Here is a 27107-nt window from a genome sequence, read left to right as displayed (position 1 = left end):
GAACAATACTTTGAGTAAGAACAGTAATTAAAATATTTGTTTTATAAATGAAAATGAATAAATTCTGAAGGTTCACAAGTTTCTTTTTTTTTTTAATAGAGGCATGTTTTATTTATTTATTTGTTTGTTTGTTTATACATGCACTGGGTACAGTCAGAAGCGCGGGAGGGTGAGAGAATTCACCAGAGCCAGAGCGGGGAGCAGAGCAGGCAGAAGGACTGAAGCATACTGCTGAGGGGAACAGCGGGCGGCAGGAGAGGTCTGCGCACCATGTGGGACCCTCCTCCGGTGGCCGGGAAGCAGCTGGGTATCGAACCGGCACCACAGAGGCCGCGGGCTGCTTCGCAACCCAGTGCTCAACCACTGTGCCACCGGGGAGGTCCCTCACAAGTTTCTTAATGCTCCAATGCCATATCACACTGGATGATTATATTAGAGTCTGTAGGACCTAGAAGGAGCAATGACCTGGTAAATAGATTGAATTATAATCCATTTTATGTCAATACTGTAGATTTGACAATGTTTTCTTCCTCTTTATTTTTTTCATGTAGATGATGGCTCCAGAGGTGACCAATCTCACGGCAGTGACAAAATTCATCCTCCTGGGGTTCCCCACCCAGGGGACCATGGGATTCTTGCACCCACTGCTCTTCTCCCTGGTCTAGCTGTGCGCCCTGCTGGGGAACGGACTCATTGTCCTCATCACCACCCTGGACCGGCACCTCCACACCCCCATGTACTTCTTCTGAGGAGTCTGTCCTTCTCAGACCTCTGCCTCATCTCAGCCATGGTCCCCAAATCCATTGTCAACTCTGAGGCACAGTAGCTCCATCTTGTTCCCTGGCTGTGTGGTTCAGCTCTTTATAATGATTATGTCAGCAGGTGTCGAACTGACCCTGCTCATGGTGATGAGTGTTGACCGCTATGCTGCCGTCTGCCACCCCCTTGCACTATGTGGTCATCATGAGCAGGGACAGGTGTGTGCAGCTGACAGCTGTGTCCTGGCTGGGTGGGGGGTCTACTTGCTGTGATGCACACAGCTGGAACCTTCTCCTTGTCCTACTGCAGTTTCAATGTGGTCCATCAGTTCTTCTGTGACGTCCCCCAGTTATTGGCTATTTCCTGCTCAAGAAATTTAATCAACAAACTTGTCCCCATTGTCATTACGTCAGTGTTGACTATCTGCTATTTTGTTTTCATCATCATTTGCTACACCACATCTTCTCTGCCGTCAGGAAGATCCCATCCACAGAAGGGAAGGCCTAAGTCTACTCCACCTGCCTTCCCCACCTGCTGGTTATGGTGCTGGTTCTCTCCACTGCATTCTTTGCTTATATGAAGCCCACATCAGAGACTCCATCCATGTCTGACATGATCATTTCTATGTTCTACACGGTGGTGCCCCCCACCTTTAATCCCGTCATATACAGTCTGAGGAACCAAGCCATGAAGTCCGCTGTGGGGACACTGATGAAGGGAGTACTCACAAAAATGTAATACAGAAAATGAGTTCATGACTCCATTACTGGACACATTTTAAATTTGCACATTATATTCTTCTTTATATTCTTATAATTACATATAATTCCATTGTATAATTTAAAATATATGCTAATTTTTAAATTATATTTAAGATGACTTCATATACTTCTATAGCCTTATATTTTTCTGTTTTTAGCACTTATATGTTCTTTGATATCGTGTGTGTACTGTGTGTACTGATATTCTGTGTGTACTGGTGTAATTAAACTTCAGCATCTTTCTGCTGCTCTCCATTTCTGTAGCTCCCGGCAGAGAGAGGTGATGGTTGGGTTTCATCTCAGTCATCAGCAGAAGTTCTCTCACTGGGGCAGCCTCTCCAGTATCTAAGGCACTTCCCCTTTCCTGTCACTGACTCTTGCGGTCACACATGGGATCAGCTCCTAACTGGCCCCTTTACTTAGTGAGTGAGGTCTTCATAGAACAAATAAGGCTTTGGATCCGTGCTTATAATCTGAGTAGTCATTGACCTTCTGTTGATAAGGACCACACGTAATGTGGTAGAGACCCTACTGGAAGCTCTGGTGTGGGTGCTGCCAGCATTTACCATAAGCACATTCAGCACAGTGGACACCAGAAATAAGACAGTGACTTGAAAGCTGTTAATTTCACCTGCAGTATAATCACTAAAAATTTACTAAAATATATTGAGTAGGGTTTTTTAAGAACAAATGAGAGAACTTAGGAAGATAAAATGGTAAAAACAAAATAATGGCTAGAGGACTAAACCATATTCTAATATTTCCAGGAATAGTTGAGGAATGGCACTCAAAACGTCACACCACACTTTACACATGTGTTTATTCATATTTATTTAATTGCCTACATTTTGTCAATTTTGTGTAACATTTAAAATTTTTAAATTAATAAAATATTCACTGCTTCAAGGTTGTATGAATTTAAATTATAAGCACATTTAAAACTGTTTTAGACAACATAATATACACGAAGAACACTAAAGATTCTACTGGGAAAAAACACAAATTAAATCAATAAGTCACTTTAATGTAGTTGGAAGCTTACAAAATTGACACACAAAATTGCCTTCTTATATGCAAAAAATGAACTAGAAGAGAAGAAAACAACCCCACTTATAATCACAAGACTAAGTACCATGGAGTAAAAATAACTAAGGATGTGATGATAAAAGGAAAGAGTAAGGCATTGTTAAAAGAAATTAAAAAAAAAAAAAGAAATGGAAAGATACTCCCTGCCCTTGGCTTGGAAGAATCATCATTACCAAATGCCCATCTGACCCAAAGCAATTTACAGATTCCATGCAATCCCAATAAGACCTTCAATAGCATTCTCCAAAGACATAAAACAAACATTACTGAAATGTATATGCAACAACCAAAACATCCTGACAAAAATGAGGAAGAATGGGGGCGGCAGCAGACTTCCAGACTCCAGTCCATACAATAAAGTTATAATACTTAAAAGAGCATGGTACTGGGACAAAAAAAAGACATACAGAACTCTGGAATACAATGAGGGCCCAGAAATCCACCCTCATCAGGTTGGACAGTGACTCTACGACAGAGGAGCCAGAGCAGGCACTGGAATGGGAAATGGTGCTGGGGAAAGCAGACAGACACACGCAGCAGAATGAAGCCAGGTCCTGCCCCACACCCTATAGAAGAATAGACTGAAACAGAAAAATGCCTGTTTCCATGTGTGACGTCACCATCATTATGCAGCAAACCTAAGTATATCACACCATGAGCAGAAACCCTAATATTCTACTCCATTTTGTTAAGTTTAAAAGTAAAATCATTCAAATATAATAACAGTTCTAATTTAAGTGATGAGTTACAGGTGCTGTGGTGGAAAAGAAATGCAGGGTACACAATTTCAGAGAAGAGTAAAGTTTCTCTTTCGAAGGGCTGCTGATCCCAGTGATCACTCACTTCTGCTGGACGTCCATGGTCTTTCCACCCCACTCCCCCTCCCTGTGCTCCCTCCTGTCTCTCTCCAAGTCCCTTCCCTCCTGCCTCAGGCCTTCCGGCATCCCCCTCATGCCCATCCCCAGGACCTCTCTGTGAAGGGCACACGGGGGGTGACGGGTGACTGTCCAGCTGTCTGGACAGAGATTCAGGGCACTGTTATGACTGATGGTGCCCACCACGGTGGACACAACAGGTGGGGAATGGAACCTGGATATGAGTATTTGTCTATTCATATCCATAGAGGTGTGAGCCAGACACAAAGTCACATCTACACACCGAGTGTGATAATTACTCGCTTAGGTGCACTGCAGGAAGCTCCAATTAACACTGTCAAGTAAACAAGACACTTTCCCTCTGGAGGAAGGTCCCTGAGGGCTGGAATCTGGACCGTGTCCAACATGCGAACACCAGCTCCAGAGCTCAAATAGCCCAGCCCTGAGGCCCTGCTCTGTCCATGATGCTGGGCAGGACGGGGTGGAACATCCTGTGAGTGCTCAGAGGCGTCCCCACGAGCCCAGACCCTGGACTTTGAGGCCGGGACACCCTCTCTCCATGCCATGGGGACAACCTTGAATACAATGACAGACTCAACATGGCACCCAGACTGCAGGTATTCTGTTCTTAAGCAGTTTTCAGCATAGAAATCATTTAGACTTAAAAGGTTTTAGATTTCAAGCTTCATTTTAGATGTGAGAAAGAACAGTAATTAAATATTCATTTATAAATAATTAAAACTAATATGTTCTGGATGTGCACAAGTTTTTCAATGTCCCACTTCCTCATCATGCTTGATGAGTCTCAGTGAGAGAAAATATATTCACCTTTAATATAAGAACTCAAAAATATAATGATTTTTAGTTCATGTTTCTAATTAAAGATTTTCATTCATGGTATATGTGACAATTACTGATCCATGCCTGTGATTTTAACATCAGCCCAAGAGTGTGTTCTGGGTAACCCATAAAATCACAAAAAATAATGGAATTAGATTGTAATGGAGGAATTCCAGAGGAAGTTGAAAATAATACTTATCGTTAAAACTTAGAATGTTATGCTTTTTAAGCTTAAATATGATGGCAGACAGAAGAGTCGAGTAGACATTCAATCATTTTTTTTTAAGATTTATTTATTTATGCATACAAGAACTGGGGTACAGGCCACAGGTTCGGGGGTGAGCAGATTCCCCAGAGACAGAGTTGGGAGTGGAACAGGAGGATCCACTGAAACACACTGCTGAGGGGAGCAGCGGGGAGTCAGGAGAGGTCTGCTATGCCATGTGGACCAGCTCCCTGGCCGGGGATGGACTGGTGCAACAGGGCCAGGTGACAGCCTCACAGAGCTGAGACTGACCCCTGCACACCCATGGCAGACCCAATTCAATAAATATGACTCAATATTTATGATCATGCCGTGGCCCTGGCACGAAGAGAAGATGGGTGTAGACTCCTGTGTATTCATGGGCACAAACTGGGGTTATTTCCTAACTCCACCGTTCAGGGCTTTGAGACAGCAAAATGAAGACACAGTATTTAACAGACACAGGAAAGGACATAGGTCAAAAATATTTCATTATTTGAAATATGTATTTAAATCACTTAAAATATTTCAAAATCTTTGACCATATCGTATCCTGATTTATTACCTTGTTTTTACTATTTTTTTGGAATTATTCCCACCAATGTGTTGCAATTATTTTTTATACTATATGATCGAAAATAATCCTGCCCTCCCCAGGGCCTGCCCCTCCACCAACACACAGAGGGGGCTGAGGATGAGATTGGGGAGGGGGAGGAGAGTGGGCAGGGCTGCACCGTGTCCAGACGTCCCCACTCACCCACGGGCCTGGGATCAGGAACAAACCTGCACCCCGGGGACCCGGGGACCTGGGACCGGCAGGGACAGCCACATGCACAGACCATCCGGCTCAGCTCTGGAGCGACCTCCTCCCTCCACAGATGTGCATGAGTCTGAGGGGAACAGAGGGGCCGGGAGAGACCCGGAGGTGAATGAGCCCATCCTGCAGGAGGGACATGTGGGTTTGACCCAGGAGGAGACTGCAGGAAACATGGTCTCTGGGTCCTCAGATGTGGGAAGTCAGAGGCAGGGAGATGAGGAGACGAGGGGACGGACCAGGAGGAAGCAGTGAGGCCACAGAGGCAGGAATCTGACAGAGGAGGCATCAGGACACGCTGCATGGGGACGCCGAGACCAGATCATTCAGTTCCAGGACAGTGTTGGGTCCTGGGGAACAGGAAAACAGGGACCCGCACACCCCATCTCCCTGCACACCCGTCACTGTGGGGCCTCCCCAGACCAGGGCTGTGCTGGAGGAGCAGGGACAGGCTCTCCAGGGTGGGGAGGGGCTGGGCTTGGTCACATGTCCACTGGGGTGTGCCATGGACAACCTCTGGGAGGTGTGCTGGGCGGAGATGCTGGGGCCTGGGAAGGAGAGGGAGCCAAGGGCCTGGATTGGGTTGTTGGGGAGCTTTTTTTTTTTACTTTTTAGACAAATATGACATTCTAATTTGTTCAAGTTTTTTTGGGGACAGTTGAAATTTTCAAGTTTCAACAATTTTCAGGACTCATGTGGATAATGTAATAATGACATATTTATATGAGGTGATAATAAATGAGTTAAATAAAACAACAGACTTGGTGAGGACTTTAGTGTCCATAGAACTGAAAGGAATAATTATGTAGAAAATACATTATTATCTTGTATTGATAACCCCATTCTATTTTCCATATTGGAAGAATTAAGACTTTGTTTCTCTTTCCTCTTTTATACAGATGACGTCTCCAGGGGTGACCAATCTCATGGCCATGACAGAATTCGTACTCCTGGGGTTCCCCACCCAGGAGACCATGGGCTTCTTGCATCCGCTGCCCTTCTCCCTGGTTTACCTATGTGCCCTGCTAGGGAACGGGCTCATCGTCCTCATCACTACCCTGGACCAGCACGTCCACACCCCCATGTACTGCTTCATCTCAGCCACGGTCCCCAAGTCCATTACCAACTCTCTGAGACACAGCAGCTCCATCTCCTTCCCGGGCTCTGTACTCTAGGTCTTCATGATGGTTATGTCAGCAGCTAAAGAGTTGCACCTGCTCACGGTGATGAGCCTTGACCGCTATGCTGCCATCTGCCACCCCTTACACTATGAGGTCATTATGAGCAGGGACAGGTGTGCGCAGCTGAGAGCTGTGTCCTGGCTGGGTGGGGGTCTCCATGCTGTAATGCACACAGCTGGAACCTTCTCCTTGTCCTACTGCGGGTCCAACATGGTCCACCAGTTCTTCTGTGACGTCCCCCAGTTATTGGCTATTTCCTGCTCAGGAAATTTAATCAACGAACTTGTCCCCATTTTCATTAGTGTGACATTGGATATGTGCTGCTTTATTTTCATCGTAATTTCCTATGTGCACATCTTCTCTGCTGTCAGGAAGATCCCATCCACAGAAGGGAAGGCCAAGGCCTACTCCACCTGCCTTCCCCACCTGCTGGTTGTGGTGCTTTTTCTCTCCACTGCATTTTTTGCTTATCTGAAGTCGACCTCCGGGACCCCGTCCATGTCTGACCTGTTCATTTCTATGTTCTACACAGTGGTGCCCCCCACCTTTAACCCCGTCATATACAGTCTGAGGAACCAAGCCATGAAGTCGGCTGTGGGCAGACTCATAAAGGGCTATTACACCAACAAGTAAAGCTCGCCCTTCTTTCCTCAGCCATACAGAGCATCTACAAATGCACACCCGTGACCTCCAGCCAGACACTCACAGGTGTCTGTCACAGGGACACCAGGCCCTCCTTTGTCCCCAGCCCCTCCCTTCCTTTTCAGAGCCCTCAGGAGGTTGTTCCCCAAGACTTTTCAAATGTTTCCCCGCTCAAATGCCTGTTCTCTGCTGCCCAGTGTTTATGTCCATGTCTGACCTGTTTTGCTGAGTGCATTTCTCAAACCCCCTCCTTCTGTGTAGCGCTGCCCTCGCCCTGTCCATGTCCCCCTTGTTGTGGATGCACCACCATCTAGTCCTTGTCCCGTGGGCCGAGTGGGATGCTGTGAATGATGCCGCCGTGATGATCACAGAGCCGTGGGTTCGTGGAGAGTCCTGGTCTGCCCGAGCCCGCGTGTCTCCTGCTGCTGGAATCTGTCCTGGATTTTTTAAGCAAAGGCAGGTTGCTCTCATGGAATTTCACTCTCTCTGTACCCCCAGCATCGCAACGGGACCCTTTCTCCACACCCTCTAGTGCCTGTGGGCCCCTGGGACATGGCGGTTGTCCTGGGTGAGGGGTGTCTTCTTGTCTCCATCTGCCTGTCTCCGGTGAGCAGTGGGGCAGCTTGTGACCCCACAAACTCAGGGTCCTGCAGGAGGGAGCTGCCCCTCCCACGGGCAGCTGGGCCCAGCCAGGGCAGGGAGCAAGTGTCCTTTCGGGGCCAAGCACTGTCCTTTGCCCAAACCCCAGGGGCATCATCACACCTGGTGGAGAGATGGCGGCTTGGGCTCTGGCTTCTCCAACAGTCCCGGGGCCAGCTGAGAAGCCCACCCTTTACCCCCTGGGGAGCTGGTCCTGGAGAATCTGGCTCCATTGGCTGAGGTTTCAGGGAAAGGAGAGAAAGGTCTGGGCAGGTCTGGATGCAGGTCAGGTGGGCCCAGTGTCAGCCTCACAGACACAGCGGAGCTGCCCACCGGCTGGCAGTGGGCACAGGGTTGGGATGACACTGCATCCCACGCTGGTCTGAGTGGGGCCCAGGCCGACCCCAGCCCCCCACGGGCGCAGCTGCATGCCCTTCAGGAAGCGCTGGGTGGCACATGGACTCAGGGTGGGCAAGCCCAGAAGCGGGTGACAGGTCGTCAGGGGGTCCAGGAACCAGGGCTACTGCAGGGCCTCAAGTCAGTGCCCACGTGCACCCTCAAGCCTGAGTGGGCCCCCAACCCTGCCCAACCCTGGCCTCCAGCTCCACCTCCCTCAGGGCAGCACCATCTCGCTGGGCAGCTGTGTGCTTGGGTCCTTACAGACACAGGTGCGACAGCACGCGGGGCCTGGGACTCTCCATCCCCGGTGTCCACCACCAATACCCCCCTCCTTGTTGTCTGTGCCTGATCTGGTCGGGCCTGTGAGTGTGCAGGAGGAACCCACAGCTGGGAGAGTGTCCCCCACTCTGCTGTGTCAGAGCTCGAGACATAGACCACCCTGCAGACTCGCTGGGTAGCACCGCCGCGGGACTGACCCACATTGGAAGGTAAACACACGCTTCACTCACACACTGTCACAGGGCACCCCTGCTCTAAAACAGGTTGTGTGATTGTGGGTCCTCACCTGTGCACTTCAAAGGGCCACACTGCAGGCACACGCCATGGTTAACAAAGGTTTATTGACAAGGGAAGGGGATGAGGAAGTGGAGCACTCAGGAAGAAATGAGGGAGCTAAAGTCTTACATGTGTCCTACCCGTTCTGCTGACCTGGAATCCCGAATGATCCGCCGAGACCAAACCTGCATGTCCGAGAACAGGGGCCAAGTGTGTCCCCCAGACCCCACTCACAGGGCTGGTGTTATATACAGACAGAGAAAATGGCTGCCTGACTTGGCCCTCAGGTCCTCGCGACTTCCCTTAGGGGATCCTGGGATTTGAAGTTCCCGGTGTCTTGATGGCCTGGGCTGGCGTCCACACAGCCCGCATGGAGTCTGCTCAGGGCAGCCTTTCCCCTAACAGCACGACAGCAGTTCAAATGTGAGGAGAGAGTCACAGGCGCTGAGAGTAAACGGCCTTTTTGAATAAAACAATTCTGAGAGACTTGAACAAATTCCCGTGTCAGAAGCCCCGGGCGCTTACCAGTCTCGCTCCTGGGGTTTTCGTCCTGGTTTCCCTCCCCCCGCCCCCTCCTGCCTCCACATGCCCAGCCCCACCTTCCAGGCCCAGGAGGGCACACGGGGTGGCGGCGACTTTCCCGCTCCCTGTGGATGGGCTCATCCATGGCTCTGACGACGGGGCCACCTGGTCCCTGTGGGGTCGGGGGTGATGGGGCCGAGGGGCAACCAGGTCCTGCCTGTGGAGCCTCCCGGGCCCGCTGACACTCCCTGAGTCGGGCGGCTTTTTACCGGGGCGCTGCCAAGAAGCCCCCGGGGACAGGACACCTGGGCCCGGCGAGGTCCCTGCAGAGGGCGTGGACATGTCAGGGCCCGGGGGGCGGGGGGAGAGCGCACGCCCTGCGGGCCGTCTGCAGGGCCGGCGAGCCAAGGCCAGACCGGACTGCAGAGGCATCGCCGTGGGGGGTAGCAGGGACCAGCCGTCCGGGGGTTTGTGTCTCCTCCAGGCTCAGGAGGGCGAGCTTTGTGGGAGCCGCTGCTGGGCAGTGGGCACCGCCAGCCTGGACGTGCGGGTACGGTCAGGTGGGGAAGTTCCCCTTGTAATTAAGTGTTTTCTATTCAGTATATATTCCACTGAACTGCATCTCAGAGTCAGCCTTTCACTGTGAACAACTGACCTTATTTTGTTGTCTTACAAAAGGGAATTTTATTTTTTTCTCTTTTGAGGTAACGCTTTACAACGAAGTATCATTTTAAAATGCATTTTGTATTTCAAAAGAATAGTAGTTACAATAGTCACCTTATAAATGAAAGCGAATAATTAAAACCACACAGTTCAATGCCACAGTGCCGTATATTCTGGCATGAGTTTGAAAAAGGGATATTTTTTTTTTATTTTTTTTACTTTTCTTCCATTAGGAAAGTTCTGCAGCTTATGGTTTCTAATATATCTGTGATCATATAATATTTTGATTATGGTCTATCTGACAATTATTGCTCGAAGCCATGTGTTTCAGCACTGAGAACACTGAGATGAAACTGCATCACAAGTTAAATATCACACGTACAAGAGCTACTTAGGAAGAGTGAGGAAAAATCTTAAGAGGAAGTTAAAATTCACACTAGTAGTTTAAAAGGGAAAGCTTCACCTATTCATCCCCAGAATATGACACAATCGTGAGATATTCATAAATTGTTAAGGCGATAAATATTGATCTTTTTTTCCTTCACGCTAAATTGATAGATACGTGTAATCAGTCTATCATGGATGTGAACATTTTATTTAACTACACACAGCAACACAGCCATATAAAATATAATGATATCAATATAAAAATTATTTTAAGTCACTGAAAAGGTTTTGGCAGAGAGCACAAAACAACAGGTTCTGCATTTATTTTCTTGTTTCCATTAAATTAGCAAAAACTGTTTGTCTAGTCTCATACAATAATTCTATAGCAGCACAATCTCCTAAAGATCCTGCCTCCCCAGGGCCTCACATCCGTCACCCCACAGATTGGGGAGAGGATGAGATTGGGGAGGAGGGGGTGGGCAGGGCTGCCCCGTGTCCAGACGTCCCCACTCACGCACGGGCCTGGGGTGAGAAACAAACCTGCACATGGGGGACCTGGGTCCCTGGGTCCGGCAGGGACAGCCATACACACAGAACGTCTGGCTCGGCTCCGGAGGGGCCTCATCCCTGCACGGACATGCATGAGTCTGAGGGGGACAGAGGGGCCGGGAAGGACCTGGGAATGGACGAGCCCATCCTGCAGGAGGGATGTGTGAGTGTGCCCAGGAGGAGACTCTGCGGGAAACGTGGTTGCTGGGTCCTCAGATGTGGGGAGATGAGGAGATGAGTGGATGGACCAAGAGGCAGCAGTGAGACCACAGGGGCAGGAATCTGACAGAGGAGGCATCAAGACATGCCGCAAAGGGACGCCGAGCCCAGATCATTCAGTTCCAGGAGTGTGTCGGGTCCTGGGGAGCAGGAAAATGGGGACCCACACACCACATCTCCCTGTACACCCGTCACTGTGGGGCCTCCCCAGACCAGGGCTGTGCTGGAGGAGCAGGGACAGGCTCTCCAGGGTGGGGAGATGCATACAGCTGGAACATTCTACTTGTCCTACAGTGGGTCCAACGTGGTCCACCAGTTCTTCTGTGACGTCCCCCGGTAATTGGCTATTTCCTGCTCAGGAAACTTAATGAACAAACTTGTCCCCATTCTTATTAGTGCGGTGATGGATTCCTCTCGTTTTATTTTCATCATCATTTCCTATGTGCACATCTTCTCTGCTGTCAGGAAGATCCCATCCACAGAAGGGAATGCCAAAGTGTACTCCACCTGCCTTCCCCAACTGCTTGTTGTGGTGCTGTTTCTCTCCATTGGATGTTTTCCTTACCTGTAGCCGACATCAGGGACCCCGTCCATGTCTGACCTGGTCATTTCTATGTTCTACAAGGTGGAGCCCCCCCACCTTTAATCCCATCATATACAGTCTGAGGAACCAAGCTATTAAGACGGCCGTGGGGAGACTGATGAAGGGGAGACTCGACAAAATATAATGGGGAAGATGAATTCATAACTCAATTATGAGACGCTTATTTTAAATTTTCACATATTGTCCCCTTTATATTCTTATAATTTCATATAATTCCATTGTACAATTTACAAACCTATGCTCATTTTTAAAATATATTTACAATGACTTCATATATTCTGCTGCTCATTTACTCTATTACCATTGATTGTTCTTTTTTTAACACTTAGTTGCACTTTGATATTCCTGTACAATGAAGATCACTGAACTTCAGCATCTGTCTGCTGTTCTCCATTTCTGTGCTCCCGCACAAGAGAGGTGATGTTTGGGTTTCACCTCAGTTGTCAGAATTTCTTTCACTGGGGCAGCCTCCCCAGTCTCTAAGGCACTTCCCCTTTCATGTCACTGACCCTCTGTGTCACATGTGGGACCAGGGCCACGGGGAGGACAGAGGCCCCTTTATGTGCTGAGTGTGGCCTTTATAGCATAAATAAGGCCTTAGGGTTCAAGTTGGAAACTGAGTGGTCACATCCTTCTGTGGACAAGTTTCACACATGACTGGGTAGAGACCCTCATGCAAGCTCATGTGTGGATGTCATCGGCATTTACTGTAAACACACTCAGTGCACGGTGAACACCAGAAATAAGACAGTGACCATGAAAGCTGTTACTTTCATGTGCAGTATAATTACTAAAAATTTACTAAGATACAGTGGGTAGGGTTTTTCAGGAAACCATAAAGGAAATTAGGAAGCTAAAATGCTAAAAAAAAATTGGCCTTGACCTGGCCTTCTGTGGATGGCACACAAATAATTGCTAGTAGACTATACAATATTCTAATATTTCCAGAAATAGTTGAGGAAGGGCACCCACAACATCACACCACACATTCCTCGTGTGTTTATCCCCATATATTTAATTACCTAAAATTTCTGGGAATTTGAGGATAACGTCCTTTTGGCCATATTATTATGGGATCTCAGAGTGTTTGTGATTCCATGGGGAGTAGGTCAAATGAAAAAACTCATCAGATTCACATATCATAAATAACACTATCATTTAGTGTAGACATAAAGACAAAGAATTTGAAGGAGATTTAAAATGGGGAAATGAAGTGGCCCCATGATTGTCACTTGCTGTCTGTCCTCAGCTCCTCTCTGCTGACTGCATCTCCACCTTTACTGTCCCATCTGTGACGTCCAATGTTTGAAAATTTCACGCCAAAATATTTTATGATAAAATGTAGCTCCAATTGGATATCAGACATTTAACTCATTCTGAAGCATTCACTCTCTAAGGGTGCTATTCAGGCTGACCTTGCCTTCAGCCCAGGTGAGGCCCATGTGGGCACAATGTCAGTTTGGAGACAGCCAGGAATGGTTAAAAGTGGCAACATCTCAATCTTTGAAGTTTTGGGTTAACAATGTGCTGCCTTTTTTTTTTTTTTTTAATCATTGGCATTGTAGTTTTTCCTGATGATAAATAACTTTCGTAATATTAATTCTTGATACTCTCATAGTTTACTGGTCAATAGAAGTTATGGGATATAAACAGAATAAGGTTATGGTATATAATGAGAATTCAATGCACTTACTGAATGAAGAAGCTGAATCAGACTATTATAAACATATACTGAGACTATTCATTGCTTACATTTTGTCACTTTTGTGTAACATAATTACATTTTTAAAATAATAAAACATTAACTGTCTGTAGACTGTATGCATTTAAACATTTCAGCACAATTAAAACTGTTGTGGACAACACAATATACACAAAGAAAACAAAGACCCCACTGGAAAAACAGATTAAAACAATAAGCCACTTCAGTGTGGTAGGAAGCTTACAAAATCAACACACAAAGAAAATCAATTGCTTTCTTATATGCAAAAATTGAACTAAAAGAGAAGTTAAGAAAACAACCCCATGTACAATCACAAGACTACCACGGAGTAAACATAACAAAGGAGGTGAAGATACAAGAAAAGAGTGAGGCATTGTTAATAGAAATAGAAAATACAAAGAAATGGAAAGATATTCTCCATTCTGGGATTGGAAGAATCAACATTACCAAATGCCCATCTGTCCCAAAACAACTTACAGATTCAATGCAATCCCAATAAGAACGTCAATGGCATTCTCCAAGGATAAGAAACAAACATTACTGAAATGTATATGCAACAGCCAAAGCATCCTGACAAAAATGAGGACAAATGGTTGCAGCAAACATGCAGATTTCAATCTAACATTAAAGCTATGAGTTAAAGCATCATGGTTCTGGGACAAAAACAGACACGCAGAACAAAAGAACATAACGAGGGCTCAGGAACCCACCCTCATCATGAGGGACAGTGACTCTATGACTGAGGAGCCAGAGCAGTCACTGGATCAGGGAAAGTGGGGAGATGGTGCTGGGAGAAGCATACAGACACATGCAGCAGTGAATCAGGTCCTTCCCCACACCCTACCGAAGAGTAAACTCAAGCAGATAAACACCTGTTTCCATGTGTGATGGCACCATCCTCATGCAGCAAACCTAAGCATATGACACCATGAGCAGAAACCTTAAAATACTACTTCCTAAAGATTAAAAGTAAATTATTCCAACAAAAGGACAATTCTAATGTAAGTGCAGGGACGGGGCTGGGGTGGAAAAGAACCGCGGGATACACAATTTCAGAGAAGAGTAAAGTTTCTCTTCCCGAAGGGCTGGTGATCCTCGTGGTCACGCACTTCTGCTGGACGTCCATGGTCTTTCCGCCCACTCCGCTCCCGGGGCTCCCTCCTGCCTCTCTCCGTGTCCCTTCCCTCCCACCTCAGGCCTTTCTGCATCCCCTCACGCCCATCCCCAGCGCCTCTCCGTGAAGGGCACATGGGGGGTGACAGGCGACTGTCCAGCTGTCTAGACAGGGACTCCGGGCACTGTTATGAAAGATGTTGCCCACCACGGCGGACACGACAGGTGGGGAATGGAACCTGGACATGAGGATTTGTCTATTCACGTCCATAGAGGCGTGAGCCAGACACAACATCACATCTACACACCGAGTGTGATAAGTACTCGTTGAGATGCACTGCAGGATGCTCCAATTAACACAGTCAAGTAAACATGGCGTTTTCCCTCTGGAGGAAGGTCCCTGAGGGCTGGAATATAGACAGTGTCCAACACACAGAGGCCAGCTCCAGAGCTCAAATAAACCAGCCCTGGGGCCCTGCTCTGTCTATGAGGAGACGCAGGATGGGGTGGAACATCCTGTGAGTGCTCATAGGTTCCTCATGTGCCCTGGCCATGGAGTGAGAGGCTGGAATGCCCTCTGTCTGCGACATGGGAACCACCTCAGGAGAGGGACTCCACACGGTAGCATGATCTTTCCTACAGCCCGCAGGTATTATGTTCTTAAACAGTTTTCAGAATATAAATCATTGAAACTTGAAAGTTATTAGATTTCAAGCTTCATTTAAGATTTGAGTAAGAGGGCCTCCCCTGGTGGAACAGGCAGTTGAGCAAAGCACTGTGAATCTGTCCGCAGCCTTTGCAGCGCTGGTTCTATCCTGGCCCACCAGTGAGGATCCCACATGGCAGAGCAGACATCTCCTGTATGCCCACTGCACCCTTCAGCAGTGTATTTCATCAGTAGGATTGTTCTGTTCCCCACTCTGTCTCTGATGAATCCTCTCACCCTCCCGCACATCTAGCGCCTATACCCCGATTCTTGTATAAATAAATCTTTTTTAAAAGAGTAAGAACAATACTTTGAGTAAGAACAGTAATTAAAATATTTGTTTTATAAATGAAAATGAATAAATTCTGAAGGTTCACAAGTTTCTTTTTTTTTTTAATAGAGGCATGTTTTATTTATTTATTTGTTTGTTTGTTTATACATGCACTGGGTACAGTCAGAAGCGCGGGAGGGTGAGAGAATTCACCAGAGCCAGAGCGGGGAGCAGAGCAGGCAGAAGGACTGAAGCATACTGCTGAGGGGAACAGCGGGCGGCAGGAGAGGTCTGCGCACCATGTGGGACCCTCCTCCGGTGGCCGGGAAGCAGCTGGGTATCGAACCGGCACCACAGAGGCCGCGGGCTGCTTCGCAACCCAGTGCTCAACCACTGTGCCACCGGGGAGGTCCCTCACAAGTTTCTTAATGCTCCAATGCCATATCACACTGGATGATTATATTAGAGTCTGTAGGACCTAGAAGGAGCAATGACCTGGTAAATAGATTGAATTATAATCCATTTTATGTCAATACTGTAGATTTGACAATGTTTTCTTCCTCTTTATTTTTTTCATGTAGATGATGGCTCCAGAGGTGACCAATCTCACGGCAGTGACAAAATTCATCCTCCTGGGGTTCCCCACCCAGGGGACCATGGGATTCTTGCACCCACTGCTCTTCTCCCTGGTCTAGCTGTGCGCCCTGCTGGGGAACGGACTCATTGTCCTCATCACCACCCTGGACCGGCACCTCCACACCCCCATGTACTTCTTCTGAGGAGTCTGTCCTTCTCAGACCTCTGCCTCATCTCAGCCATGGTCCCCAAATCCATTGTCAACTCTGAGGCACAGTAGCTCCATCTTGTTCCCTGGCTGTGTGGTTCAGCTCTTTATAATGATTATGTCAGCAGGTGTCGAACTGACCCTGCTCATGGTGATGAGTGTTGACCGCTATGCTGCCGTCTGCCACCCCCTTGCACTATGTGGTCATCATGAGCAGGGACAGGTGTGTGCAGCTGACAGCTGTGTCCTGGCTGGGTGGGGGGTCTACTTGCTGTGATGCACACAGCTGGAACCTTCTCCTTGTCCTACTGCAGTTTCAATGTGGTCCATCAGTTCTTCTGTGACGTCCCCCAGTTATTGGCTATTTCCTGCTCAAGAAATTTAATCAACAAACTTGTCCCCATTGTCATTACGTCAGTGTTGACTATCTGCTATTTTGTTTTCATCATCATTTGCTACACCACATCTTCTCTGCCGTCAGGAAGATCCCATCCACAGAAGGGAAGGCCTAAGTCTACTCCACCTGCCTTCCCCACCTGCTGGTTATGGTGCTGGTTCTCTCCACTGCATTCTTTGCTTATATGAAGCCCACATCAGAGACTCCATCCATGTCTGACATGATCATTTCTATGTTCTACACGGTGGTGCCCCCCACCTTTAATCCCGTCATATACAGTCTGAGGAACCAAGCCATGAAGTCCGCTGTGGGGACACTGATGAAGGGAGTACTCACAAAAATGTAATACAGAAAATGAGTTCATGACTCCATTACTGGACACATTTTAAATTTGCACATTATATTCTTCTTTATATTCTTATAATTACATATAATTCCATTGTATAATTTAAAATATATGCTAATTTTTAAATTATATTTAAGATGACTTCATATACTTCTATAGCCTTATATTTTTCTGTTTTTAGCACTTATATGTTCTTTGATATCGTGTGTGTACTGTGTGTACTGATATTCTGTGTGTACTGGTGTAATTAAACTTCAGCATCTTTCTGCTGCTCTCCATTTCTGTAGCTCCCGGCAGAGAGAGGTGATGGTTGGGTTTCATCTCAGTCATCAGCAGAAGTTCTCTCACTGGGGCAGCCTCTCCAGTATCTAAGGCACTTCCCCTTTCCTGTCACTGACTCTTGCGGTCACACATGGGATCAGCTCCTAACTGGCCCCTTTACTTAGTGAGTGAGGTCTTCATAGAACAAATAAGGCTTTGGATCCGTGCTTATAATCTGAGTAGTCATTGACCTTCTGTTGATAAGGACCACACGTAATGTGGTAGAGACCCTACTGGAAGCTCTGGTGTGGGTGCTGCCAGCATTTACCATAAGCACATTCAGCACAGTGGACACCAGAAATAAGACAGTGACTTGAAAGCTGTTAATTTCACCTGCAGTATAATCACTAAAAATTTACTAAAATATATTGAGTAGGGTTTTTTAAGAACAAATGAGAGAACTTAGGAAGATAAAATGGTAAAAACAAAATAATGGCTAGAGGACTAAACCATATTCTAATATTTCCAGGAATAGTTGAGGAATGGCACTCAAAACGTCACACCACACTTTACACATGTGTTTATTCATATTTATTTAATTGCCTACATTTTGTCAATTTTGTGTAACATTTAAAATTTTTAAATTAATAAAATATTCACTGCTTCAAGGTTGTATGAATTTAAATTATAAGCACATTTAAAACTGTTTTAGACAACATAATATACACGAAGAACACTAAAGATTCTACTGGGAAAAAACACAAATTAAATCAATAAGTCACTTTAATGTAGTTGGAAGCTTACAAAATTGACACACAAAATTGCCTTCTTATATGCAAAAAATGAACTAGAAGAGAAGAAAACAACCCCACTTATAATCACAAGACTAAGTACCATGGAGTAAAAATAACTAAGGATGTGATGATAAAAGGAAAGAGTAAGGCATTGTTAAAAGAAATTAAAAAAAAAAAAAGAAATGGAAAGATACTCCCTGCCCTTGGCTTGGAAGAATCATCATTACCAAATGCCCATCTGACCCAAAGCAATTTACAGATTCCATGCAATCCCAATAAGACCTTCAATAGCATTCTCCAAAGACATAAAACAAACATTACTGAAATGTATATGCAACAACCAAAACATCCTGACAAAAATGAGGAAGAATGGGGGCGGCAGCAGACTTCCAGACTCCAGTCCATACAATAAAGTTATAATACTTAAAAGAGCATGGTACTGGGACAAAAAAAAGACATACAGAACTCTGGAATACAATGAGGGCCCAGAAATCCACCCTCATCAGGTTGGACAGTGACTCTACGACAGAGGAGCCAGAGCAGGCACTGGAATGGGAAATGGTGCTGGGGAAAGCAGACAGACACACGCAGCAGAATGAAGCCAGGTCCTGCCCCACACCCTATAGAAGAATAGACTGAAACAGAAAAATGCCTGTTTCCATGTGTGACGTCACCATCATTATGCAGCAAACCTAAGTATATCACACCATGAGCAGAAACCCTAATATTCTACTCCATTTTGTTAAGTTTAAAAGTAAAATCATTCAAATATAATAACAGTTCTAATTTAAGTGATGAGTTACAGGTGCTGTGGTGGAAAAGAAATGCAGGGTACACAATTTCAGAGAAGAGTAAAGTTTCTCTTTCGAAGGGCTGCTGATCCCAGTGATCACTCACTTCTGCTGGACGTCCATGGTCTTTCCACCCCACTCCCCCTCCCTGTGCTCCCTCCTGTCTCTCTCCAAGTCCCTTCCCTCCTGCCTCAGGCCTTCCGGCATCCCCCTCATGCCCATCCCCAGGACCTCTCTGTGAAGGGCACACGGGGGGTGACGGGTGACTGTCCAGCTGTCTGGACAGAGATTCAGGGCACTGTTATGACTGATGGTGCCCACCACGGTGGACACAACAGGTGGGGAATGGAACCTGGATATGAGTATTTGTCTATTCATATCCATAGAGGTGTGAGCCAGACACAAAGTCACATCTACACACCGAGTGTGATAATTACTCGCTTAGGTGCACTGCAGGAAGCTCCAATTAACACTGTCAAGTAAACAAGACACTTTCCCTCTGGAGGAAGGTCCCTGAGGGCTGGAATCTGGACCGTGTCCAACATGCGAACACCAGCTCCAGAGCTCAAATAGCCCAGCCCTGAGGCCCTGCTCTGTCCATGATGCTGGGCAGGACGGGGTGGAACATCCTGTGAGTGCTCAGAGGCGTCCCCACGAGCCCAGACCCTGGACTTTGAGGCCGGGACACCCTCTCTCCATGCCATGGGGACAACCTTGAATACAATGACAGACTCAACATGGCACCCAGACTGCAGGTATTCTGTTCTTAAGCAGTTTTCAGCATAGAAATCATTTAGACTTAAAAGGTTTTAGATTTCAAGCTTCATTTTAGATGTGAGAAAGAACAGTAATTAAATATTCATTTATAAATAATTAAAACTAATATGTTCTGGATGTGCACAAGTTTTTCAATGTCCCACTTCCTCATCATGCTTGATGAGTCTCAGTGAGAGAAAATATATTCACCTTTAATATAAGAACTCAAAAATATAATGATTTTTAGTTCATGTTTCTAATTAAAGATTTTCATTCATGGTATATGTGACAATTACTGATCCATGCCTGTGATTTTAACATCAGCCCAAGAGTGTGTTCTGGGTAACCCATAAAATCACAAAAAATAATGGAATTAGATTGTAATGGAGGAATTCCAGAGGAAGTTGAAAATAATACTTATCGTTAAAACTTAGAATGTTATGCTTTTTAAGCTTAAATATGATGGCAGACAGAAGAGTCGAGTAGACATTCAATCATTTTTTTTTAAGATTTATTTATTTATGCATACAAGAACTGGGGTACAGGCCACAGGTTCGGGGGTGAGCAGATTCCCCAGAGACAGAGTTGGGAGTGGAACAGGAGGATCCACTGAAACACACTGCTGAGGGGAGCAGCGGGGAGTCAGGAGAGGTCTGCTATGCCATGTGGACCAGCTCCCTGGCCGGGGATGGACTGGTGCAACAGGGCCAGGTGACAGCCTCACAGAGCTGAGACTGACCCCTGCACACCCATGGCAGACCCAATTCAATAAATATGACTCAATATTTATGATCATGCCGTGGCCCTGGCACGAAGAGAAGATGGGTGTAGACTCCTGTGTATTCATGGGCACAAACTGGGGTTATTTCCTAACTCCACCGTTCAGGGCTTTGAGACAGCAAAATGAAGACACAGTATTTAACAGACACAGGAAAGGACATAGGTCAAAAATATTTCATTATTTGAAATATGTATTTAAATCACTTAAAATATTTCAAAATCTTTGACCATATCGTATCCTGATTTATTACCTTGTTTTTACTATTTTTTTGGAATTATTCCCACCAATGTGTTGCAATTATTTTTTATACTATATGATCGAAAATAATCCTGCCCTCCCCAGGGCCTGCCCCTCCACCAACACACAGAGGGGGCTGAGGATGAGATTGGGGAGGGGGAGGAGAGTGGGCAGGGCTGCACCGTGTCCAGACGTCCCCACTCACCCACGGGCCTGGGATCAGGAACAAACCTGCACCCCGGGGACCCGGGGACCTGGGACCGGCAGGGACAGCCACATGCACAGACCATCCGGCTCAGCTCTGGAGCGACCTCCTCCCTCCACAGATGTGCATGAGTCTGAGGGGAACAGAGGGGCCGGGAGAGACCCGGAGGTGAATGAGCCCATCCTGCAGGAGGGACATGTGGGTTTGACCCAGGAGGAGACTGCAGGAAACATGGTCTCTGGGTCCTCAGATGTGGGAAGTCAGAGGCAGGGAGATGAGGAGACGAGGGGACGGACCAGGAGGAAGCAGTGAGGCCACAGAGGCAGGAATCTGACAGAGGAGGCATCAGGACACGCTGCATGGGGACGCCGAGACCAGATCATTCAGTTCCAGGACAGTGTTGGGTCCTGGGGAACAGGAAAACAGGGACCCGCACACCCCATCTCCCTGCACACCCGTCACTGTGGGGCCTCCCCAGACCAGGGCTGTGCTGGAGGAGCAGGGACAGGCTCTCCAGGGTGGGGAGGGGCTGGGCTTGGTCACATGTCCACTGGGGTGTGCCATGGACAACCTCTGGGAGGTGTGCTGGGCGGAGATGCTGGGGCCTGGGAAGGAGAGGGAGCCAAGGGCCTGGATTGGGTTGTTGGGGAGCTTTTTTTTTTTACTTTTTAGACAAATATGACATTCTAATTTGTTCAAGTTTTTTTGGGGACAGTTGAAATTTTCAAGTTTCAACAATTTTCAGGACTCATGTGGATAATGTAATAATGACATATTTATATGAGGTGATAATAAATGAGTTAAATAAAACAACAGACTTGGTGAGGACTTTAGTGTCCATAGAACTGAAAGGAATAATTATGTAGAAAATACATTATTATCTTGTATTGATAACCCCATTCTATTTTCCATATTGGAAGAATTAAGACTTTGTTTCTCTTTCCTCTTTTATACAGATGACGTCTCCAGGGGTGACCAATCTCATGGCCATGACAGAATTCGTACTCCTGGGGTTCCCCACCCAGGAGACCATGGGCTTCTTGCATCCGCTGCCCTTCTCCCTGGTTTACCTATGTGCCCTGCTAGGGAACGGGCTCATCGTCCTCATCACTACCCTGGACCAGCACGTCCACACCCCCATGTACTGCTTCATCTCAGCCACGGTCCCCAAGTCCATTACCAACTCTCTGAGACACAGCAGCTCCATCTCCTTCCCGGGCTCTGTACTCTAGGTCTTCATGATGGTTATGTCAGCAGCTAAAGAGTTGCACCTGCTCACGGTGATGAGCCTTGACCGCTATGCTGCCATCTGCCACCCCTTACACTATGAGGTCATTATGAGCAGGGACAGGTGTGCGCAGCTGAGAGCTGTGTCCTGGCTGGGTGGGGGTCTCCATGCTGTAATGCACACAGCTGGAACCTTCTCCTTGTCCTACTGTGGGTCCAGCATGCTCCACCAGTTCTTCTGTGATGTCCCCCAGTTATTGGCTATTTCCTGCTCAGGAAATTTGATGAGCAAATTTGTTCCCATTCTCATTAGTGTGGTCTGGAGTATCTGATATCTTATTTTCCTCTTCATTTCCTATGTCCACATCTTCTCTGCTGTCAGGAAGATCCCATCCACAGATGGGAAGGCCAAGGCCTACTCCACCTGCCTTCCTTACCTGCTGGTTGTGGTGCTGTTTCTCTCTGCTGGGCTCATTGCTTATCTTAAATCCGACCTCAGAGACCCTGTCCACATCTGACCTGGTCATTCCTATGTTCCACACGATGGTGCCCCCCACCTTTAATCCCGTCATATACAGTCTGAGGAACCAAGCCTTGAAGATGGTTGTGGGGAGACTGATCAATGGCCAGTACTCCAAGATGTGAGATATCGAAATCTAAAATTGTAACCTCTCATTAATTCAGCTTTTCTCCCCTCACACTTAGCATGTTATTAATAAAGAATAAATTTCTTGAATTAGGATTATTCCTTTGTCCCAAATTCATATTCTCATATTCTTCAATAAACCCTGCTTCCTAAAATTTCCTGAAATTCTTTGCCAACCGTCTCCCTGTGTTTTGTTCATAAACTGAATCCAGCTCATGGTTAAAAACATTAATTTTCTGTGGAAAGAATGTTCTTGAACTCACATATCATCAACCTTTACATGAAATGAAGCAGTGTAAGTGGGGGGTCTGTTCTTTGGAGCACAAGTTCATGGGACCCCGGTCCTGGGCACTCAGTCCCCACAGCCTGTTTGTGTCTCCATTGGAGGGGTCCCGTCCCTGTGGAGGGGAGGGGAGCACAGTTTAGTGTTGGACCCCCATCCCTCACGATTCCTAATGGGGTGTCTTCCTCTAGGAGAAGGTCATGTTTCTGCTCACAGGACAAAGGGAAACCACACTTGACTCTGCCAGAGGTGGAAGGATGGAACCTTCCTTGGTTCGTAGGAATCTATGACTGAAACCTGGAATTGATGGAATATCAATTTCTATGATGCCTGTTTGGATGCCAATGTGACTGCACCCCCTCGATGTGGTGTTTCCAAAAGTAAAGTTATTTGAATTATTTTTGAAGAACTACATTTTTACTTAAAAATTTGTAATTTTTAATTTGTTATTGTATTTAGGTTCCTTTAGTTTTCCATCTTGTATCTTGATCCTAGACTAGATCTTCTTCTCATTTTCTTATAGATTACACATAAGTTCAATTTTTTTTATACTTGGGAACTATTTTTTTTATTATGTAAAACATCATGCAAACTAAAGCCTGGCAATATTTGCTGATTTTTTTTTATAATCCTACACATCTGCACTGCATGTACGGAGGGTCTCACATTGTTCCCTAACACTGAGAACGTGAGCTGGGGTGACATTCCTCCTCTCCGGAGCAGGTCACTGTGTCTCCAAGCTCTCCTGACCGATGAGCACATATTGTCCATGAAACTATTTATGATAATAAAATGTAGTTAATCACAAGACATGACTCGTCCATTCAAATTTCAGAATGAAACCTGACTTAGAAAATCACTCACAGTAATATTCGCTTCAGGGATAGCATGAGAGCACAGTGCCCATACCTTGGGATATGACATCATTTCCTGGTCAGATTCCTGTTAATTTTCTATTTCTCCTTTGAACAAATGCAGTGAGTGTCTGCTGAGATGGGATCTTTACCATGAGTGTTTCAGCACACCATCACATTACTTTGTTATTTGTTCTTATAAAAGGAGGACACATATTTACACTTTTAACTGTTTTCACTTTTTACTGTGGGTCACTTTTCACTCACCCGCCTGCAAAAGTTTCCACTCAGAATCTACTCAGTGCCTTGCAGTGCCCGCCCTGTCCATGCACACTCCTGTCTTCTCCCCATTCCCTCTCCCTGTTCTCTCCGATAATGAGCAAAGCTTTGCACTCAGTCTAACATTTCCTTTTGCTGTTTGCCTCTATATTTTCTCAGCTATTGGCATTTTTATATTATAATCCACAGATGGGTGAGACCAGCCAATATCTTTCAATTTTTGACTTATTTCACTAGCATAAGCATCTCAAGGTCCACCTTTGGTCCCTAAGGGCACTAGTTCACATTTTTAATAGCTGTGTAGTATTCCATTGTGTGTGGACACACATTATTTATTTATTCACTCCACTGTGCATAGCTACTGGTTTGGATCCATGGCCAGCAACAGTGGTCAGTGCTGCTGTGAACACAGGTGTGCGTGGTGCATCAGAGAGTCTGCACATCTGGGACAAATACCTGCAGAGGTTGGTTCAACCTGTGGTTGTTCTGTTTTCATTGTCTGAAGACAAGTCCAAGCTGTTTTCCCAGCAGAGGTGAGAGGCCCTTTCTCTCTCTCCCTCACCTCCTTGCTGTGTCCAGTCTCTAGCTTGGTCCCTTCTCACCACGATCAAGTAGGACACAGGGACACAAGCATTCCAGGGACACAGGGATGGTTCAACATCTGAAAATCAATGAACGTTATCCAACACGTCAACAAAAAGAAGTATAAAAACCATGTGATAATATCAATAGATGCTGAGAAAGCTTTTGACAAAGTGCAACACCCATTCATGATAAAAGCCCATGAATTTCTTGGGATACAATGAAGATACCTCAACATCATAAAGGCCATCTATGACAAGCCAACAGCCAGTATCATTCTCAATGGTGAAAAGCTGAAAGCATTTCTATTAAGATCTGGAACAAGACAAGGATGTCCACTCTCACCACTGCTTTTCAATATAATACTGGAAGTCCTAGCCAGAGCAATAAGTCAAGAGAAAGACATACAAGGAATCCAAATAGGAAAAGAAGAAGTCAAACTGTCACTATTTGCAGACGATATGATAATATATAGAGAGAACCCCAAAAACCCCACAGAAAAACTAATTCAACTCATCAATCAGTTCAGTAAAGGGGCAGGATACAAAATCAACATGCAAAAGTCAGTATCCTTTCTATACACAAACAATAAATCTGAAGAAGAAATAAAAAAAATCCCTTTTATTATTGAAACAAAAAAAATCAAATACTTGGGAATAAATCAAACAATAGAGGTAAAGAACATATGCAAAGAAAAGTATAAAACACTGTTAAAAGAAATAGAAGAAGATACAAATAAATGGAAAGACATCCCCTGCTCATGGATTGGAAGAATAAACATTATTAAAATGGCCATCCTACCAAAAGCAATATACATATTCAATGTTATTCCAATAAAAATCTCAATGTCATTCTTCAAAGAAATAGAACAATTATTGATAAAATTCATATGGAATCACCAAAACACCGAATAGCCAAAGCTCTCCTGAAAAAAAAGAAGGGAATGGAGTCATCACACTCCCAGACTTCCAACTATACTACAAAGCCATAATCATCAAATCTGCATGATATTGGAACAAGAACAGACACACAGACCAATGGAATCGAAAAGAAAATCCAGAAATAAACCCACAGATTTCTGGTCAACTATTCTTTGACAAAGGAGTGAAGACTATGCATTGGAGCAAAGAAAGGTTTTTCAATAAATGGTGCTGAGAAAACGGGGTTGCTACATGCAAAAGAATGAAGCTTGACTACTAACTCACAACATACACAAAAACCAATTCAAAATGGATTAAAGAACTAGGCATAAGACTGAAACCATAAAATACATTGAAGGAAATATAGGCGAAAAACTACATGATATGCACATCAAAGACATCTTTACAGACACATCACCCAAAGCATTGATAGTGAAGGCAAAGATCAACAGCTGGGACTACCTCAAATTAAAGAGCATCTGCACAGCAAAAGAGACAATAACAAAAACAAAGAGAAACCCCACAGATTGGGAGAACATTTTTGCACACAACACTAATGATAAAGGTCTGATCACAAAAAATCTACAAAGAGCTGATGAGACCCAACAACAACAAAAAAATAAATAATAATTCAGTCAAAAAATGGGTGGAAGAGCTAAAAAGAAACTTCCCTGAAGAGGAAATTCAAATGGCCAAAATGCATATGAAAAAATGTTCAAAATCACTTGTAATCAGGGAAATGCTAATCAAAACTACAATGAGATATCATCTTACACGAGTGAGAATGGCACATATTAAAAAAGCTAGCAACAACAAATGTTGGCAAGGTTGTGGAGAAAAAGGAACTCTCCTGCACTGCTGGTGGGAGTGCAAACTTTCCAACCACTATGGAGAGCTATGTGGAGATTTCTGGACCTACTAAACATAGAGCTTCCATATGATCCAGCAATTCCACTCCCAGGTATTTACCCAAAGGACACAGAAACATCAATTCCAAAGAGCACCTGCACCCCTATGTTTATAGCAGCACTGTTTACAATAGCTAAGCTTTGGAAACAGCCCAAATGCCCAAAAAAGATGACTGGATCAAGGAGATGTGGTACATATACACCATGGAATATTACTCAGCATTCAAAAAAGATAAACACATTCAGTTTGCAGCAACATGGATGGCGCTGGAAGGGATCATGCTCAGCGAAATAAGCCAGAAAGAAAAAGAAAAACACCGGATGGTTTCCCTCATAGCAGACATCTAGAAAATTTAAAGAAGGGACCAGGAAAAAGAATAACTATAAGAAAGTAAATATCAAAATCAACAAACAACTATGAACCAGATACACTCTATGGGGGGTGCTGGGCGGGGATGGGAGAGATTGGGGTCAAAATAAGGGGGTCGCAATTGTACGGGGAAT

Source organism: Talpa europaea, assembly GCF_964194135.1.
Source record: "Talpa europaea genome assembly, chromosome: 8".
Lineage (NCBI taxonomy): Eukaryota > Metazoa > Chordata > Mammalia > Eulipotyphla > Talpidae > Talpa > Talpa europaea.
This window is presented reverse-complemented; position numbering follows the sequence as displayed.